At 44.7% G+C, this 20,514-nt stretch overlaps 2 pseudogenes; both read right to left on the bottom strand.

Moving 5' to 3' along the window:
- Positions 1 to 1,605: 1,605 nt before the first annotated feature.
- LOC143690424 (1-acylglycerol-3-phosphate O-acyltransferase PNPLA3-like) lies at positions 1,606 to 17,501 on the bottom strand (annotated as a pseudogene).
- Positions 17,502 to 19,624: 2,123 nt separating this feature from the next.
- LOC143689598 (SIN3-HDAC complex-associated factor pseudogene) lies at positions 19,625 to 20,218 on the bottom strand (annotated as a pseudogene).
- Between the last annotated feature and the right edge of the window lie 296 nt (positions 20,219 to 20,514).

Genomic DNA, 20,514 nt, shown 5'->3' with positions numbered 1-20,514 from the left:
ATAAAACCCAAAGCACCATTAGCACACTCACATGTGAACACACACACAGAAGCATGCCCATACACATGAGGACATCACCAGCCTGAAGGAATAAAAGCAAGACCATTAGCAACATGCTCACACATGGGTGAGCAGTTCATTCTGTTGACAGGAAAACAAGCCAAGAAACAAAAAGAATAAAATAACAACCCCAAATTAAATGCAGATGTCTTATAACAGTACCCTTAGTGTAGGTAAATTGTCAGAGTTACCTCCTACCCTAATCTGATGATTTCCCAGAAGGTGAATTTGCAATTTCATACCAAACATAAGCCTAACAGAAAGCCCTAAAGCAAAGTTAGACACTTTGATGCAGGGAAGCTCAAGGGATTTACATGGAAATCAAGGAAAAAGTCCTGAGCTTTTCTGGTTTCTACCTGTCTTAAAGAGAAGTGTTGTAAGATGGCAGCAGATGGAAAGCATCTTGTGGTCAAGATATCTACCCTGTCTTCAAACCCTAATTGGTCATGTGTGAGCCCAGCAAGAGAAGGTATCGGGAAGGCCTGATCCCTGCCCTGCACAGACTCTCAACACCCAGTGGGAAAAAGGCTACACATGACAGGTTTCAGTAAATGCCTGACCTTCCCCTGGGAAGTGGATTGTGGGGCAGAGGCAGCTAAGTCTGTGGTAATGAAATTCACCAAGGGGAGGAGACTAAAAGAAATATCAGTATAATGATTCAGCAGTCATACTCATTTGTTAAGTCCTATCTTCTCTGTTGTAACTCTACCTTCTCCTTTGAGCTTACATTCCTGAAAACCTAAAGAACACCTAGGGCTTTATCTAAGATTCTGCAAAGGTTCCATGCACTATGGCTACATTCCAGAAATCTACAACCTCCATAAAGGTTCTTAGGCCAGGTAAAGGATGAAACCCGGAGGGGCCAGACTCTCCAGAACATCATCTAGTTCTGTACCTCTATCCCATATTATTGACAGCCCTTTCTAACATGAAAAGGTTAGAATGGGTATAGCCTACATACCCCTAAAGAGTGGGAGAACACCTCTGTTTTCTAGTTGGAGAAACTAGCACAGAGAGGAAAATTCAGATATCCTGGGTTACATAGTGATCAAACCAGTATTTGAAGCAGGACAAACTGACCCCTGACCATTCGGCCACCCTGTTCTTGAGGGATCTGAAATTATGAGTTCTAAGAACTTCTTACTTTAATCTTTTCATTACTCTTGCTGATTATGAATCACATGAACAAATTATTAGAAGGGATTGTCTGCACTCTATCACATTAATGTGATTTAATGTTCTAGTTAGCTCTGTGCCCTTGTAGCTCTGTTACCTCACTGGGCCTCAGTTTCCCCAGATGATAATGAGGGGCTGGAGCAGATGCTGCCTGAAGCTATGGCCAGTTCCGCGAGTCTCCAGTTCAGTTTCTGAACTTGTGCCAGGTGACATGGTGCTCATGGTTGCCAGGAGGACAGGCAGTTTCCTTTTTGGGGCCTTCCATATACACTGCTAACTCCTATCAGTGGGGACTCTGTCTGTTCTTCTGGGCCAGGAGCCATGACCTGGCTAAGGGCCTGATCTGTATTATCTCATTTCATCTTCTCATCACGCTGAGGAAGACACAGAGCACATGAAATTCTCCCTCTGGACAAGAGCAATCACACACTCCACAGGCAGCGTGCAGGGCAGCATCACATGGGACATTTTCCTCAGGTGGAAGAAGTCCCACATCTTGCTCATGTAGCCGCCTCTGTCTTTCATTGTTTCATGCAGAGCTGAAAAAGTAATTGGCTCTCTTTATGTAAGATATGACCCCCCAGTGTAAAAACCCTTTTACCCTAGTAGTACATGAAATTGTTCCAGCAGCCTATTGGGGATTGAATGGTGTCCCCCACAAAGCCATGTTCAAGTCCTAAACCCCAGTACTGTGGGTGTGAAGATGCTGTTACTAGTTAAGGTGCCCAAAGTAAGTGAGGGCCACCTTAATCCAATAAAACTGAAGTCCTTAAGAGTCAGGAAAACTGGATATGGAAGTAGAAGGCAAAGGGACCGACACAAGGAGAGAGAGATTGCTAATAACAGAGGATTGCAGGAATGCTACAGAACCTGGGGGAGAAAGGAAGGCCTGCCAGAACTCTGATGTCAGACTTCTAGCTTGAGAATCGTGAGACAACAAATTCCTGTTGATGAAGGCAACTAGTTTGTAGTGTCTCAGCTAGAAGCCCTGGTGAGCTAAGTCAGAGCCAAAAGGGTCAGAAGCATTCTGCTATAAGAAATAGGCTGGTCTCTCCCACAGCAAGGTCTGGTCAAGATCAAACTGGAACACAGGCAGAACAGCGTGAAAATGGCTGCCAAGTTTCCAATGACCAATTCTCTTTTACACTGACAAATAGTTATGGAGGAATATGTGAACGTCTTTCTCATATACCCTTTTCCTTGCATCCACATCTAGATTGATCTCCTTCCTAGAGCCTCATAGCTTTTTGTGTGTGTGTGGGCAGGCACTGGGAAATGAACCTGGGTCTCTGGCATGGCAGGCGAGAACTCTGCCTGCTGAGTCACTGTGGCCCACCCAGCCTCATAGCTTTTATTTCCAATGGTCACCTCACAGTACCTCAAATCCTACTATCCTGGACAGATGCTCACATCTATTTGATGCTTAGTGCCTCAAGGGCAAAGAATTTTGCCTGATGTATCCTTGACTTCCTCCAGGTACCTGATTTGGAAGCTGGTTTGTACATCCAGCTTCCTGTTTCTGCAGTATTTGGTGACATTATAAGATACATCATCTTTCCATGGAGGTTCAAAATTTGGATTTGGAGGGAGGGGGATAAGGAGAGTCATCTCGAGGAAGGAGGCTTTGGGTCACTGGGCAGAGAGCAATATCTGGAATTGCCCTCTGAAAGAATGAACCTGGCCCAAAGGCAGAACACCCTTAGGTGATGCCAGAGGTGCAGACGGGAAGGAGACCAGAGGGCCTTGGAGGAGTGAGGGCCTTATCAGGTGAACTGAAAATGGGCTCTGCTGGAGTTTATTTTCCTTCTGGTCATGACCCCATCATAAGTGAAACTCAGCCAGATACCTGGACAGGTGAGAGACCTATGTCTATGGTAGTGGTGGCCTGGGACCCTGCCTGTGCCTGTGGGAAGTGGAGGCCATGAGCTCGGCCAATCTCTGGTTTCTCCAACCCATCTGTTCCTGACTTGGCAGTATCACCTTTGTTCTAGTTTTCTAGCTGCTGGAATGCAACACAGCAGAGACGGATTGGCTTTTAATAAAAGGGGATTTATTTAGTTAACATGCAGTTCTTCAGAGGAAAGGCAGCTAACTTTCAACTGAGGTTCTTTCTTACATGGGAAGGCACAGGGCGATCTCCGCTAGCCTTTCCTCCAGGCCTCTGGGTTCCAACAACTTTTCCCGGGGTGGTTCCTTTCTTCATCTCCAAAGGCCTGGGCTGAGCTGCGAGTGCTGAGATGAGGTATGCTGAGCTGCTTTGGCTGTGCTACGTTGAGTCTCTCATTTAAGCACCAGCCAATTAAATCAAACATCATTCATTGCAGCAGGCACGCCTCCTAGCCAACTGCAGATGTAATCAGCAGCAGATGAGGTTCACATGCCATTGGCTCATGTCCGCAGCAATAGAACTAGGCACCTTCACCTAGCCAAGTTGACACCTGAACCTAGCTACCACATGCCCACCCTTTGTCAACTGGGCAACTACATGCATCACCTTAAACAATATTAAAGTGCAAAAAATTCTTTTCTGGCTGTGGATCTATGAATCTCAAAACAAGTTAACTGGTCCAATATGCAAAGGAGGGACAATCACAGGATCAATAGGAAGAAATTGGAAGGAAAACCTGCAGGGCAAACACTATTGGATTTCAAAGTCTGAAAGTCATTTATCCTTCAGCTGTAGAAAGTGGCAGTCCCACCCTTTCCAAGGGCCTATGCAGTGGCCCTCCTCTTTCCAAATCAACCTTGGGAGATATTGAGGAGATCACCTTTTTCTCAGCTCCACCCTCTCTAGGTATCGGGGCCACCCCTGGGCTCTCTGCCATTTCTGGGGCACATGCTCAGTCCCTCCATCTGGTGGAAGCCAGGCTCTCCCCAGTTCCCAAGGAGTGTGCTGTACTTTTTCCAAGGCCTGAGGTGGCACAACTCTTCCACTGCAATGAGGTGGGAGACTTATTCTCTCCATGTATATGGGTGGAGCCACTCTCCTGGCTGAGGTTTCTTGGCTTCAGACCTGAGCTTCCATGGTTCTCACTCTGCAAACTCCAATTTGTCCCTTTTGTGTCCCCCGTTGTCCAGATTGGCATTTACAACAACAGTCTCTTCAAGCACTCCAGGACTTCCCCATCATTCTCTTCTCAGTTCCTCCAAAATCTTCCCCTTATCCATCCAATAAACCCATTCCAGCATATCTGGTATTTGCAAACCACAGCAGCACCCCACTTCTCAGGTACCAAATCTGTTCTAGTTTGCTAGCTGCCAGAATGCAGTATACCAGAAACGGAATAGCTTTTAAAAAGGAGAATTTAATAAGTTGCTAGTTTATAGTTCTAAGGCCGAGAAAATGTCCCAATTAAAGAAAGTCTATAGAAATGTCCCATTAAGGCATCTAGGAAAAGATACCTTGGTTCAAGAAGGCTGATGAAGTTCAGGGTTTCTCTCTCAAGTGGAAGGGCACATGGGAAACACAGTCAGAGTTCCTCTCTCATCTGGAAGGGCACATGGTGAACATGGTGTTGTCTGCTAGCTTCTTCTCCTGACTTCCTGTTTTATGAAGCTCCCTGGGAGGCATTTTCTTCTTCATCTCCAAAGGTTGCTGGCTGGTGGACTCTGCTTCTCATGGCTGTGTTGTTCTGCTCTGCTCTCTCTGAATCGCTCTCATTCTCAAAAATGTTTCCTCTTTTATAGTACTTCAGAAACTAATCAAGGCCCACCCGAATGGGTGGCGACATGTCGTCACCTAAATCAATTTAACAACCACTCTTGATTGGGTTAATCTCCAGGGAGATGATCTAATTACAGATTCAAACATACGGTATTGAATATGGATTATTATTCTGCCTTTATGAAATGGGATTTTGATTAAAACATGGCTTTTCTAGGGTACATACATCCTTTCAAACCAGCACAACCTTCCCTCTACAACACACAGGAAGGAAACCATTTTCTTCTCTAAACATCCACAGAAAACAACATTCTTAGCCTGTTGCCACCCCTGAACAGTTGGTACCTATAATGAGCTTGCATCAGAGTGCCTCCAGCAGCTCATCTCCGATAAACCATGTCTCCAATGCAGCTGCCTCCCAGGAAACCTCCAGGCTCATGTTTTTCCAGCAGGGAGCAGTGATCTCTGACTTTCTCTCTTCTGAAGATAAATCCAGGCTCGTCCCTGGCCTGGTACAGATGCCTATGAGGGAATAGGTAAACAAACCCATCAGGCTGATTTGGAAAAGAGACCATTAGTTACCTACCAGCCTACCAACTGAACTCAAGGGTAGGCAAAACACAAGCGAAACTGTTATTAGCTGAAATCCAAGGATGGGCAGGCATTTGTAATAAAAAGAAGTGAAGGTTTTTAAAATGGGCAGATGTGAGTTCAGCTCCTGGTTTGCTCACTCACCAGCTGTGTGTGTTCCATAACCACACTTGGATTCATGAAGTTGAAAGATAAGTGTTATAACTAATTTCTAATCACTGACCACTCATTAGACTGTTAAAGGCCCTGAGCTCGGAACATCAGAGTCAGGCTTGACAGCAGCCATTTGACCACTATCATTATCATCATCTCCAGTTGTCAGCTGAGGAATCACGCACAGAGAGGGTAAGTGACTTGACCAAGGCCACACAGCTATTATGTGATAGAGCTGGGACTTGAACCCAGGACTGACATCCAGGATGGTACTCATTTCTGCCTTACCACTCAGAACCACCTACTGGTGAAATGAAGGAGCACTAAGTAAGGGAGCAGCATGTAGACCAGGCACTGACCTGGGTGTTAGGACCCAGTAGCCAACACCAGGAAGTAGTCCCTGACAGGTAGTTAGACATGGCCAGGGTTACACCTGGTTCAACTCTCCACTCCATCCCTAGGGTACAAAGACCAGGGGCTGCTCCTGAATGCCTATAGCTTGCTCCCCAAGGTACATGCCATGTGTGTGCTTTTTGTTACTCATAGTATGTCGGTTCTATAATGTTGCCACCAACAGTGAATTAGCAAACACTAAAACATTGCTTTTGGAGAAATACAGGCTTAGGTTCTTGTAAGCCTTCACAACATTTTCATCAACAGATCAATCCATAACTTTGTTTTGTTTCTGTTTAAAGATACCTTATTTAATATTTTTCACATTTTTATTGTAAAATGTAACATATATGCAAAGCAAAGAAGGAAAAGCAATAATTTTCAAAGCACACTTCAAATAAGTAGTTACAGAAGATATCCCAGAGTTTGTCATGTGTTACCATTCTGCTGTCTCAGATTTTTCCTTCTGGTTACTCCAAAACACTGAAGGCTAGAATGAATATTAATACAGTGATTCAGCAGTCATAATCATTTGTTAAATCCTGTTTTTTCTGTTATACCTCCTCCTTCTCCTTTTATCCCTCCCCCAATCTATAGGGGTTTTTAGGCAATGCTCATTGTGACTTTTTCGTGTTGAGAATGGGTGTTGACACTGAAGGGCTAAGGGGATGTAATCAATTTGATAATCTTGGGGGACTGGTCCTTCAGGGTTTCAGGATTTATCTGACATAGGAATCCTCTGGCAATTATAGGTTCCAGAAAAGAAAATTTAGTGCATGAAGCCTTTAGAGAGTTTCAGTTTGAACCATAGGTATTAAGAGTCTACTGGACTGATGATGGTTGGGGTTTAGCAGACCATGGCAATTAGCAGTAACTGAAGCTTGCATAAGAGTAGCCTCCAGAGTAGTCTCTTGACTGTTTGATCTCTCTTGGCCATTGATACCTTATTTTATTATACTTCTTTCCCCCCTTTTGGTCAGGAAGGCATTGTATTCCCACAGTGCCAAGACTAGACTCATTCCCAGATGTCACTCCCCACGCTGTAAGGGAGATTTTCATCCCTGAATGTCAAGTCTCACGTAGGGTGAAGCGTAAAGATTTTCCTTGCTGAGTTGGGCTTAGAGAGAGAGCAGTGAAAGAGGCTTTCTGGAAACATCTCTTAGGCCTGGTTCTCAGTGGTCTTAGCTTCTCCCCTACAGAAACAGGTCTCATATGGGCAAGACTCAAAATCAAGCTTGGCCCATTTTCTTGGAAGTCCCCAGTGGTTGAGAAGGTACCTGGGGTTTCCCCCTTCAGACTCAAGGGACTCTACCAATACTTTTTAATTATCAGCCCACCACAGTCTGAGATGTATCCTGGTATTACATTAAACTATACAGAATTACAAGGTCTCATTCCTGTTCTGGACTCCAGGATTTTGAGTTATTTAAATGAGATATCCAGACAAGTTAATTTAGATTATGTGTTACTGAAAATTTAGGTTCTAGACATAAAATAACTTTTCTGCCTTTGGTCTCATATAGTAGGTGAAGGTCTAGATGGCATAGTGGGGTGAATTGAGTTCACCCCTGCTCCATGGGACAAGACAGGGGATGGGAAGAGAATGACTGGGACTGTGGTCCCAATGGGGTGAGTGATCAGTGATTCTTGGGGAGGAGAGACACTGGGGGATTGGAGTGGGGAGAGTGAGATGGATTGGATTGGCTGTGATTCCTGCTATGGGCGAGTAGTGGCGTGTAGGGAGGTATGGATGGTAGGGAGCTGACTTCCCTCTGGTCCAGCCTGCCCCAGCTGCTGGCTGGAGAAACTGCTCCCGGTGGTCCTGTGGCCAGAGCAGCGTCTGTGGGGAGCCTGGAGGTGGGCCCAGCCATCCATAGTTACCTCTGGGCACTGGGGGTGGTTTGTTTGGCCCATGTCGTGAATAGCCAGCCTGTTGGGCGCAGTATGTGGCAGATTTGCTGGGCTCTGTGGGTTGGCTCATCCACTGTCTTACTGCCATGGCTGGGTGCAGCCCCCACTCCGCATGCACTGGCCTCCAACTTCGCAGCTAAGGTCTGAGCCTAGCGGGCCTGAGGAGGGGAGTAGGTGCCTCAGGATCACCACCTGCTGGTGAGAAACAATAAGTGCAGGCCAGCAAATGCCCTATCTGCCTAGCTTTTTTTCTATTTTTTTCTGCTTTTTAAAATACATATTTTCTCTCTGTTTATTTTTTATTCATAGTATTGTTATTTTTATTTTGATAAATATATTGATATTTTTATTGATTTTTAAATTTTTAAATTTTATATTATTAGTATTATTTTAAAATTTTCTCTCCCATCTGTGGGTACCAGTCTGAGTTCATCCCAGTATATCTTGGGGTGCCTTGATGTTGAGCTGTGTTTTTTTCATATTTTAATTTAATTACTATTATTTATTTTTATTTTATTTTATTTTTGGGTGTGCATAGGTCGGGAATTGAGCCCCAGTCTTCCATGCAGTGGGCAGGCATTCTGTCACTGAAATGCCTGTACACCCCTACCTAGCTGTTAATAGACTCTCGGTAGAACTATGCCTCCTAAATGAGATCCAGGCCCTGGTTTGGCAGAGAATTGCTGATAAACCAAGTGCAAAAGGAAACCTTCAAAACAAAATTTTAGATGAGTGAAGAAAATCAACTTGCGAGATAATCACATGCCCTGAAAATGACAGAAAACCGCAACACATGTGACGATCTAAGCAGAAAGGAAATAAAGGATATCAGGAAGACACTAGAAGAGCATAAAGAAGGATTTGAAAGAAAATAGAAAGATTAAGTAGAAAACAGAGATTAAAGATACAGTAGACCAAATTAGAAATATACTAGAGACACACAATAGCAGATTCGAAGAAGCAGAAGGAAGAATAAGTGAGCTAGAAGCCAGAACAGCTGAACTAGAGTATACCTTACTTATGTCGTTGACTTGCTAACATAAATCTCGTGGTCAAGTGCACAAGAACTCGTGCCTGAGAGAAGCTCATCTACCATGCATATTTTCTCTGTAAGGCTCATCATAGCCTTCTCACACTCAGGAATACTAAATAGCTTTTCGGTTCTGCACTTGGGGGATATTTTAAAAGTGAAATCTCTGAAAATAGGCATAAAAATTCAAAAGACATGGCACTAAATAGAAGGTGAAAAGAACACTTGTTTGCAGTATGACGGCTGAGACAAGGGCCCCAAGTGCCTCCTTGCTTGACCTCAGCTGGGAACTTGTATGTTGGGCTCCTCAAATCTTTCACCTCTCTGTGCATGGCCGTGCATGACTGCAAAAGTCTTGCTAGTATTGCTTTTGGAGTTACCAAGCACATTTTAGAGAGTAGACAAATTTGCAAACAGAATCTGTGAGCAGTGTGGATAGGCTATATGTCCTTTTAATCTCACTGCCTTTATTTACCCAAAAAGTGATCCAGAAGACCAATAAATCAAGCCATAGTCCAACCAACTTTTAGTATTCAAGAAAAATAGCTCCAAATATATATATCTACTATTTGCTTCTGTTCTAATGCTTCTAGAGCCTGGAAGAGCTGGGATGACTTGTAGGTGTCATCTTGCCCCAGATAGGACTAATTTACGAGGAGTGACCCCCCACCTGGTGGGGAGACAACCATTTTTATTACATCATCCTGGCAACAGTTCAGAAACTCTGTTCAACTTCATGCTCTGTTAAATGAAAGGTCCACTATGGTTCAAGCAGAAAAGAAAGACGGGCATAAATGCCTACAGACAAGGTAACCCTATGAGAGGAAGAAGAGCCCTAGGGCCATTAAATTCCTGGGGTAGATACCAGCCCTGCCTCACAGGGCCACGTGGTCCTTGCTTACATCTCCATGCTTCCGTTTCCTCATCTATAAAGCTGGACAAGGATTTCCTCGTGGGGTTAATGCATGGATTGAGCAAGACAGGTGTGAAAGTGCTGAGCCCTGGGTGATGTGACTGAGGTTCAGTCTTCTGTTTCTAAGGACTAGTTAACAGGGCTCATCTGAACAGAATGTACTCTGTTCTTCCAAGAATCTGAGGGCATCCAAATATCTTCGGCGGTATAACTCTCCAGGTGCCTGTGAGAAAATCAAATAAGGTACTGAAGAGAGGAATCTGTAAATGCCGTTTATTTAAACATCATCTGAATACTGCAGAGATGTAGTGAAGGAACGTTCAAATCCCGAGGCCCTCCATCTGACTGGCAGGGCCACAGTGAAGTCAAACAAAGGGCCTTGTGCTTCTGGGAGACAGCACTCTCTCTAGTCTATGGGACTTAACTCAGATGTTGCCTCCTCCATGAAGCCTTTGGTAGAAGCCCAGGCAGGACAGGTGCTTGTTTCTCTGGGCTCCTTTGTCCCCAGGACATGTCTTCCATCTGGCATATGTCAAACTCCGTCCCAGTTATCACTGCAGTAGCTATCTCCTTTTGTAACCAGTATATGACCCACACCCTGCTTCCTGGAGCCAAGGGTGACAGTTGTGGGGTGGGATCTCATTAATGACTGATTTATGTAAACTACAGGTGAAAACTAGTTCAGCTGTACAGCCTTTCCTCTTTATTAGGTGTGGGTATACAATGCATTGTACAACCTCTTTCTCTAGGAGCACCAGCCATCATGAACTCAGTCTACACATTGTCCTGCCACATCTGAATGGAAGGCACACTAAAAACAAAGTGATCCAAAGAGGGCAAACCACCAAATGCTGTGGTTCTTGACCATGGTTGCAAATGATTATCTGGGTAACTTACAGAAAGTTTCACTGCTGGTCAATTAAATTATAATCTCTAGGAGTGGGGTCTGACCTTCAGTTGTTTAAATGTTTCCAGGTGATTCCAAAGGGCAGCAGGATGGAGAGTCACTGAACTTCTGGAACAAGCTACTCATTTTTCACTTCATCTTATCAATTACTGTTTCTGTGTATTTGTATATAGAACAATTAGTATCTCCTGGCAAACAGGAAGGCAGAAGAACTGCACGTGCACACACGCACCCAGAAAAACATGCACATACTCACATATATCACTTATCTTTTTGTTTGTTTGTTTTACATGGGCAGGCACTGGGAAATGAACCCGGGTCTTCTGGCATGGCAGGCGAGCATTCTTGCCTGCTGAGCCACCGTGGCCTGCCCAATATATATCACTTATCTTGACATCTGGGGGGAATAATACTCTGAATACAAGGTAGGCATTTTCTGAGCAGAGACACAGATTGAACTTGCTGATGTTCACATGAAGAAAGTTTGTGGACTTGACCTTGGGGCAGATATCATGTTTCACACAGAAGGGGGACACAGTGATGGTTGTTTTGGCATCAGCAAAGGGCACATTGTTACTCAAAGCTCCATCCATGTATGGCTGTTAAGGAAGGAAATCAGTACACATATGGTCAGACATTCTGGGGTACTGTTTTGTGTGTTTTCCTGGCTATGAGTAGAGACTTCTCAGAGTTGCCAGCAGGCTGATGCAGTGGGAGACCAAGGACTTTTGAATTCCCTAGTCAATCTTTCAACAAATCCTTTCTGAGTACTTCTGTGCCAGGCACTCAGGGCAGCAATGCACAGCCGTGCTTGACTAAGGCAAGATGGAGGTTGGAGGCCAGCCCATCACCTCATAGCCAAGTCCTGTGCCCAGGTGGGTGCCCATGAAAGTTCCTTTTCTAATGTGCATAGAGACAGCATGCAATAGAGAGGCCCTGTGGGAACTAGAGAGACAGTTGATGGAGACCTGGCCTAGAGGAGACAGGTGGTCATAGGATCAAATCAGAATCCCCTTGGCACTTGGAAAATCTTAGACAAGATAACCCACAGAGGTTGAATCTCTTCCCTCCACACTGAAAATGCAGATAACCATCCTTGAGAGACTTTCAGATTTAAATGTAATAGAGAGCTTGGGGCCTAGATGGCCATTAGAAGATGTCCTCAACCTCCAACTATGCAAAAATTATACTGAGTATGAGTTTTCCTTCATCTCTATCCTTAAACAATCTTATTGCCCATGGACAAACTGGGATAGGCAGGTGTTGCTATAATTTGGACAGTTTCAACCTTGGAATTGATGTCTAGAATGATTCACAAATCACAACCAGCCCACCTAGTTCTCAGGAAGCCCCCAGAAGAATTCTTTCAAACACTAAAAATGGAATATGTTGGTCTTTCCATGGAGAAATGTCAGGTGGAGCTTGGCTGCAAAGTCCGGAAAAGAGCTTGCCATAGTATTGGCCATTAAAGGAGATTTCTCTTGAGTCCAGAAATTATCAGATAGGGGCACAGTAACATCTTCAAAATCCGAGCCACCCAATTTCTGTGGAAGATGGAGGAAGGTACCAAACCTCATTGGCATAAAGGAACATGAAACCAAATGTTCAAAATCTCTAGTTAAGGCTGAAGAGGGAGGAGGCCATGTGGACTATTTTTCATGTAAGGGATATTCCAAAGTCCAGTTGTTCCTCTAGCAGATAGTTTTTCTTTCAGTTTTAAAGTTTAGTACAGTATTGTCCTGAGTTTGCTCAGTGGATTCTCAAGTATGATCCATTGTGCTTTTCAGCAGGGTTTAAGTGAGTTTACTGAATGGATGATTGTATATCAGCTGTGGCCGGGTGGCCTTGGGGAAGGGAAATGTAATAAACATCACACCCTGCATTATCAAATACCTGCATATGCCAGGCTCTGTACAAAGCTCTTTACCTGCCTTATTGCCTCTAATTCCAAAACAACTCTGTGGTATTGTGCTATTGTGAACCCACATCTTGCAAGTCCATCTCAGAGAGGTTAAGAAAGTCCTTCAAAGTGGTCCAGCTCATAAGTGGAAAGGCAGGGATTCAATTCTAGGTGTGTCATTCAGAGGCCGTGAAGATTTGGGACAGCTACTTCCTCATGCTAGGCCTCAGTTTCCCTGCCTGTAAAAGGGGATGACAGTGCATCCGGACCATGAGTGAAGTTATGAGAGTGTAAATAAATGCCTCTGTTCTTCAGACATATGGCCTATACCTAGTGTGAACCGAGAGGGTCTCTAAAGTGCTTTCCTGCTCTGAGAGAGGGGGATTTCATGACTTCCCTACCTGTACAGAGTTAACAGGGTTTCTCCACCTTGGCACTACGGCCATTTGGGTCAGATGAGTTGTGGTTGGGGCTATTCTGTGCTCTAAAAATGTTAAGCAGCATTCTTGGGCTCTACTCACTAGATGCTGGTAGCACTCCCCAGTTGTGACTTCCCACTGGCAGCTGTGGTGGTAGTTGGGGTTAGAGAATCCTTTTCACTTGACAGCCACCAACTAAAGAAATGCTGCGAAGTATCCCAGCACAAACCCAATGCATACTCCACAGCCTGGAGATCACCTCGACTCTTGTTTCCTCAACTCCAGCATGGCCTAGCAACCAAGCAGTGTACCTATTTGTTGAATTGAACCAAATCCCAGCACTACTAGCAGCTTCTGACCAAACCCTTGGGCTGAAAAGGACAGCGCCAAACTCTAAAGTAACTGAAACCCTCAAACAGAAGAAAGAGCCACAACTGAGCACTGGGCAGTCAGGGCCATCCACAGGAAGCTTCTGGGTGCCCTGGTGCCCAGCTGTGGGAAAGAACAAAACCTCTGTGTGCAGTCACTGACAGGATGAGGGGCTCTGCCTGGACTAAGTCAAGTCATGGCAATAGCAGGATCCAAACCATGCTTTGGGCACTCAGTGGACGGGTCAGTGGCCCTGTGGAGCCCTGTGCGTCTTGGGACTGGGAGCAAAGGAGACAAGCTGCCTTCCAGATGGAGTAATTTAGGCCTCATTTTTGGGGGGGGTGGGCATAGGCTCCAGTCTTCCTAACTGTGGGTCAGTCCCTGGGAGTCCCTGATCCTTGGTCACCCCCCCCACCGTCACATGGTATAAATAATCACATTTCCCTTTGGTCAGGAGGACTGAATAAGATAATGCCAATGAAAACAGTCAATTCTTATTATTCAGGGATTCCTGTTCCCCGTGTTTTTGTAGTCATTTGTGGATATCGGCGAAGCAGACGAGATGATCTACACATTTTCCCAGCTGAGGTCCAGGAGGCCATACCTGGCCTTGTCTCAGTTCTCATACTGTAAACAAGTGTCCTTTTCAAGACATATTTAGAACCTTTTTTTTTTTTTTTCATTTTTGTGTATTTTGCTGGTGAGTGTGCTGCTTAAAATGCCCCCCCCCAACTCCCCTAGCATAATGCTGAAGTGCTGTCTAGTGTCCCTGGGAACAAGAAAGCTGCGATGTGACTTTTGGAGAAAATGTGTGTTCTGGAAGCTTTGTTAAGGCCTGACTGAGTTCCATTGTTGTTGGCTATGAGTTCAGCCTTAATGAAACACCTAATTTAATGAATTCCAATTACCTGCCTCCCCAGTGGGATTGAGAGTAAACTTGCTTAAATTTTCATTTAGCGGTCTGGTTTACATATTGCTCTAAAATGTTCTGAAGGCAATGATACTGTTTGTAGATTGGATTCAAGGGGGGCAGCCTCTAAAAGGCAGTGAAAGAAAGAGCTTCCTAGGGAACTGCTATATCAAAATTTAAGGAGGAGGCAAAATATATAACATATCTTCAAACAGGAAGACACATAACACAGGGTTAAGGTTGAGGGACTGCTGTGACCAAAAGCTCCCAGGAACTTAACCCTCCAGTTCCCCTAGGGTCAACTGGTTCAACTTTGACCATTCAGTGTTCTGGAGACTTTGTAGAACAAAGAATATTGAGAATATTGAATATTCATTAACACTGTGAATATTGAGAATTGACTATGCTTGGCTCATAGTAGGTAGTTTACACATGTGAATTCCTTCTGCAACTTGGTTCTGCTTATGCTACAAACAGGATTTTATCAAATATTCTGCTACTCTTCTCATAGGTTTAGAAATATCTGTAAAATGCTAACATTTTAGAGACCAGACACAAAGTGGCCGAACAAAATAAGGCAAAAATAAGGCAGACTTTTTGGCTTAAAAAATGTATTACTGTTATATTTTCCCTAGAAATCAAGCTCCCCCTTACAGGTGTCACACATTGGAAAGCGTCTTATACTTTAGGACATTGAGGACCTATCTTTGGCACTTGGATGAAGATGAAGTGAACCAGCTGGCTTACCTGACAGGTAGCCAGGAACTGATTATACACAAAGTTGGTTTTGCTGCCGAGGTGGCTTGGAAGGGGGCCAGTGTTGGCTTCTCCTTTGAAAGGCCAAGAAGCACAAGGCTCCATATTTGGGGACTGGGGGTGGGGATAGGGGCAGGCATTGAGCTTGGTGCCTTGCAGGAAGGAGCTGTGCAATCGCACCTTTAAGGGAAAGCCCCCGGGATCCAGCACTCAACACTAGCAACTACCAAAAAGCAGACTTACCACACATCTGAAGGAAGGAAGGATTAAGGCACAGTAGAAGGGGATGAAACAGGAACAAACCAAGACCTGTGAAGACACAAGGGAGTGAAATCACTGGCCAGAACAGAGTCTGCCTGCCTTTTATAAGCCTTCTACAAACATGCAGGCAACCAAGCTGAAAATCCTCTTTGCACAGAGGAGGTGCTTTGGTCAGTTGTTGAGTGAATGATGAACCAATAAAGGAGGACTTGGACTTCAGATATATGGGTTTTCCCTACAGTATGCGCTCCTTAGTAACAGCATCTGTGCTGAACGTAGCCTTCCAGCCCCTGTTCCTCACAACAGAGCCATGCTGGGCCCCTGCAGACAGGAAAAGAGTGACTGGCTCATTGATGATTTGGGAGGGGGCTAGACTGGGGGATTTTCAAATGCTGATATTCGTTAGGATCATCCGGAGAGCTTATTGACACCTAGATTCTGGGCTAGACCCCAAAATTCTGATATAGTGGGTCTGCGGTGGGTGCTGGAGAGTCTTAATTTCTAATTACTCCCAGGTGATGCTGGTACTCCAAGGACTAGACTTTAAGTCCTACCTTACTGGAGACAATTAAGCAAGACAGCACACTGATTGTTGGAAAGCTAGCCATATGGGCATGGACAGGTGTTGGCTGCCTTGCAAAACTTGTGTAAACAAAAAAGAACAGAACAGGCTGCTGAGATGCTGCTGGGCTGCTGGTTAGGTGGGCAAGGCTGCTGTCTTGAACAAACCTGTGATTAGCATCAGCCAAATTAAATGGTATTTTGATATTACCAGTGGTCTTCTCTGTGCTGGGCCCTGGGGACAGAGGCAAAGAAGATACGTTCCCACCCTTGTGGGACCTCAGTCTAGAAGGCCTCCTTGTGATGAGCCTGTGTAGAACATGTCAAGGTGAGGGACACATGCTGCAAAATTTTCCCTGAGGAGGTGGTCATGATATGAGTCTTAAAGGATAGGAAGGGATTACTTGAAAGTTAAACTTTCCTGGAATATACAGGGTTTACAGATATTGCAGACCAGACCACATGATTCACAGTAAATTTATGCTAATCTGGGGCACACAGCAAACCAGCATCACATGCAGCGAAGTTCCTTTGCATCTCATGAGACGGGGCAGATAACCTAGGACATCCCTCTCTGTGTTACTTCAAAAACCAAACTTCACCACACCTAGAGCAGTAAACAGCTTATATCCATGACTTCCTCTTTGGACTGAAAATCAGACACCATCACGTTTTTCCCATCAGACACTGTGGTAAGGGAGATACACATTTTGCTGGAGATGACCTGGTGGATGTTGGCAGGGAGGTGTTTGCTGAAGTTCTCTAGAATGTATTTGCTCAATGTGCTGGTTTGAAAGGAAGTATGCCCCCTATGAAAAGCCATGTTTTTATATAAATCCCATTTCATAAAGATAGAATAATCCCTATTCAATACTGTATGTTTGAAACTGTAATCAGATAGTCTCCCTGGATGATGTGATATAGTCAAGAGTGGTGTAAAACTGGATTAAGGGATGACATGTCTCTACCCATTTGGGTTGGTCTTGATTGGTTTATTGGAGTCCTATAAAAGGGGAATAAGAGATTCAGAGAGAGCAGAGAATGCTGCAGCACCATGAACCAGAGAGTCCGTGAGCCAGCAACCTTTGGAGGTGAAGAAGGAAAACGCCTCCCAGGGAGCTTCATGAAACCGGAAGCCAGGAGAGAAAGCCAGCGGATGACTCTGTGTTCGCCATATGCCCGTCCAGCCGAGAAAGAAGCCCTGACTGTGTTCACCATGTGCCTTCTCACTTGAGAGAGAAACCCTGAACTTCATTGGCCTTCTTGAACCAAGATATCTTTTCCTGGATGCCTTTGATTGGGCATTTCTATAAACTTGTTTTGATTGGGACATTTTCTCGGCCTTAGAACTGTAAACTAGCAACTCATTAAATTCCCCTTTTTAAAAGCCATTCTGTTTCTAGTAATAGTGCATTCCAGCAGCTAGCAAACTAGAACACTCAAGTTGAAGGTTGGGGTTAAAATGCCAAAGTTCCATTTCCTGGTAGTCTCGGTGAGATCCACGAGGATCTGTATAGTCCTATCTGATGGCAGGAGACAAATTTACAGAAGAATAGACCACATTGAAGATGTTAAATGCTTTTTGGCAAGGGCAGATGAAGCCACACAGCCTGGAGGCTGCCTGCTTTTCTCTCTACCTACACTGTCTAATACAATAGCTAATGTTGAGCTCTTGAAATGTGACTAGTGCAGACTGAGATGTGTGGAACACACTGATTTCAAAGCCTTAGCACACACACAAAAGAATGTGCAATATCATTAATTACATTTTGTTGATTATGTATGAAAATGATAAGAGTTTAGATATATTGGGTTAAACAGAACAGTAATTCCACTTGTTCTTCTTATGTTTGGCAATGTGGCCACTTAAAGCGTGTAATTATCCATGTGTTGTGCACTATATTTCTGTTGGACAGAGCTGCTCTAGCTTTTGCCACAGGAATAAGCCCCTGTTCCAGGGCCCAGGTAAGCTGTACCCATCCCCACTCCCCACAGAGCCAGAAGCCAGGAACTTATCAGCACCAGAGCTTCGCTTAGCACTGGAGGGTGCAGGAGGCAGAATGCAGGCTTGAATCTGAGTTTGAATTCCCGTTTCAGTTTACTAGCTGAGTGGCCTTCACCATCTTTCTAAGGTTCAGATGGCCTCTTTTAGATAGGTCAATATTGATGTATCTTTTGGAGTTAGAAAGGATTAGATAAGATGCTGTCTGTAAGATGCTTGACCCACAGGAGGCTCCTTGTCAATAACTGGGATTCACCGGGAGCCTCTGATGCCAGAACCACCAGCCTGTCAAGTGGGCATGGGGCACATTCAGGCTTCCCCTGACTTCGCTTGTTCTCTTAGACCTGTCTGACCTGGCTTGCAGGGCTACTGTCCCAGCCTGAGACCTGACCAGCCATCAATCCTGGGTTACAGAGGGATAGACCTTGCCTCCTCCTTGTCCTGACTCAACTCTGAGAGCTCTGGCTCCATTGATGTCCCCACCGAGGCCAGCAGAGGAAACAGAATTGCACAGAGCTGGTTCTGCCCATCCTTCTGAGCCAAGTCAGCACAGCACAGTTTCGCTCCTGGTCAGGACCCGTGGGAAATGCTCCTTAGTAGCACCCAGGAGCCATGGGGGCACAGTCCTTTTTGAGATAAAGGGGCGAAGTTGGGAACCTGGGGCTCTCCCAAAGCACAGGGAGCAGCTTCTGCCCAAACCTCCAGATACAGTTTCCAGGATTTGGTGGTCCTGAGCCTCATCCTGACCCTGGCAGGCTTGGCCCCAGGTCACACTATCAGCCCTCTTGCACAATCTGTATTACTTCAGCTCCAATGACCCAATTTCTACCCTAATTCTATCTCCTGATAACCTCTGTTCTTAACTGAGATTGCTCAGGTTCACTCACTAATATCAGTTCATATCAGTAAGACCGTATAGTCTTTGTCGTTTTGTTTCTGGTTAATTTCACTCAACATCCTCAAGGTCCATCCACATTGTTACATGCTTCATGACATTATTCTGTCTTACAGCTGCATAAAATTCCATTGTATGTATATACCACAGCTTGTTTAGCCACTCATCTGTTGATAGACATTTGGGCTGTTTCCATCTCTTGGCAATTGTAAATAATGCCACTATAAACATTGGTGTGTAAATGTCCGTTTGTGTTCTGGTCCGCATATCCTCTGAGTAGATACCTAGCAATGGTATTGCTGGATCATATGGCAATTCTATACTCAGCTTCTTGAGGAAATGCCAGATGCCTTCCACAGTGGTTGTACCGTTTGACATTCCCACCAACAGTGGATAAGTGTGCCTCTTTCTCCACATCTTCTCCAGGACTTGTCATTTTCTATTTTTTTGGTAATGGCCACTCTGGGGGGTGTGAGATGATATCTCATCGTGGTTTTGATTTGCATTTCCCTAATAGCCAGGGAAGTTGAGCATCTTTTCATGTGCCTTTTAGCCATTTGTATTTCCTCTTCTGAGAAGTGTTTTCAGACTCTTTTGGCAGAAAAATTGCAGTTTCCAATTTAAAAATAGAGGCGTCATTTTGTTGCTTTGTTGTCTTTCAAAATAAAATTTTTTTTGTTCCCCTTCTGCATAAACCTCAGTACCCACTCCTGAGAGATGGGTGGAGGCATTGATTCCTGCTCCACTGGCTTTTTAGCAGCAAGGCTTGAATAGGTGTGTGTCAATGAGGACTTCCCCCAAATAACCTTTATAGATAATCCCACAGCATATTTTCTGTCTTTTCCAGTATAGGAGATCTAAAAAGGAAGAGACTGGTGTTCTATTAGAGCTAGAAGCCATCTCGGTACCTGAGCCATCATCTGACTGGTTACTTGTAACAAGGGGATTGGGCTGGGGATGCCCTTGAGGTGGTACTGTGAGTAGCAGAATTATGACATTTAAATTCTTTCAGCAGTTTGCTAATCTGGTTGCTTTTTATCCTGTTTCCAGACAGAGTTTTCACTTTCTTTGGTTTCAGTGTGGGCTCTAGACCAGGTCCTGCCCTTGCATCTACCATATGATTCCAGTTTTTTGTTTTGATCCTGCTGGCAGCTTCTTCCATCTTTTCACAAGCAAGACACAGGCATTGCAGATATCTCCTGAATGAGTCTCATGCAACTCAAAACAGCTCTGGAAGTCCCTTTCACAGTGTTTGCTGTCAGTGAATCGAGAACTGGAGGAGTTAGCCCAGCAAATACAGCAGCCCTCTATTTTTCAGGAAATCTTTGGCTTGTGAAAATCAAACATCTTTTTGTCTGAAATCAAAGCCAGTTTTGCGTCAGAGTGTTGCTCGGAATCACTCACCTTCCAAAAATCTCTCCACATCTCTTGGGTTTTTGCCACAAAAGAAAAGGTGACAGGTGATGTCATTGACATGGCAATTTAAGACATTCCCTGGAAAAGCGTCCACTCAGAATTAACAAATAAAAGGATTAATACCACTTGATTACAACTTGGTTGAGGGTGGGGAACCATGGAACTGGGCCTTGGCCTGTTTTCCTGAGAGCCCCTAATGATTGAGAGGGTACCCGGGGTTTCTCAGA

The sequence above is a fragment of the Tamandua tetradactyla genome, chromosome 7, assembly GCF_023851605.1.
Source record: "Tamandua tetradactyla isolate mTamTet1 chromosome 7, mTamTet1.pri, whole genome shotgun sequence".
Taxonomy (NCBI): domain Eukaryota; kingdom Metazoa; phylum Chordata; class Mammalia; order Pilosa; family Myrmecophagidae; genus Tamandua; species Tamandua tetradactyla.
This window is presented reverse-complemented; position numbering and strand designations above follow the sequence as displayed.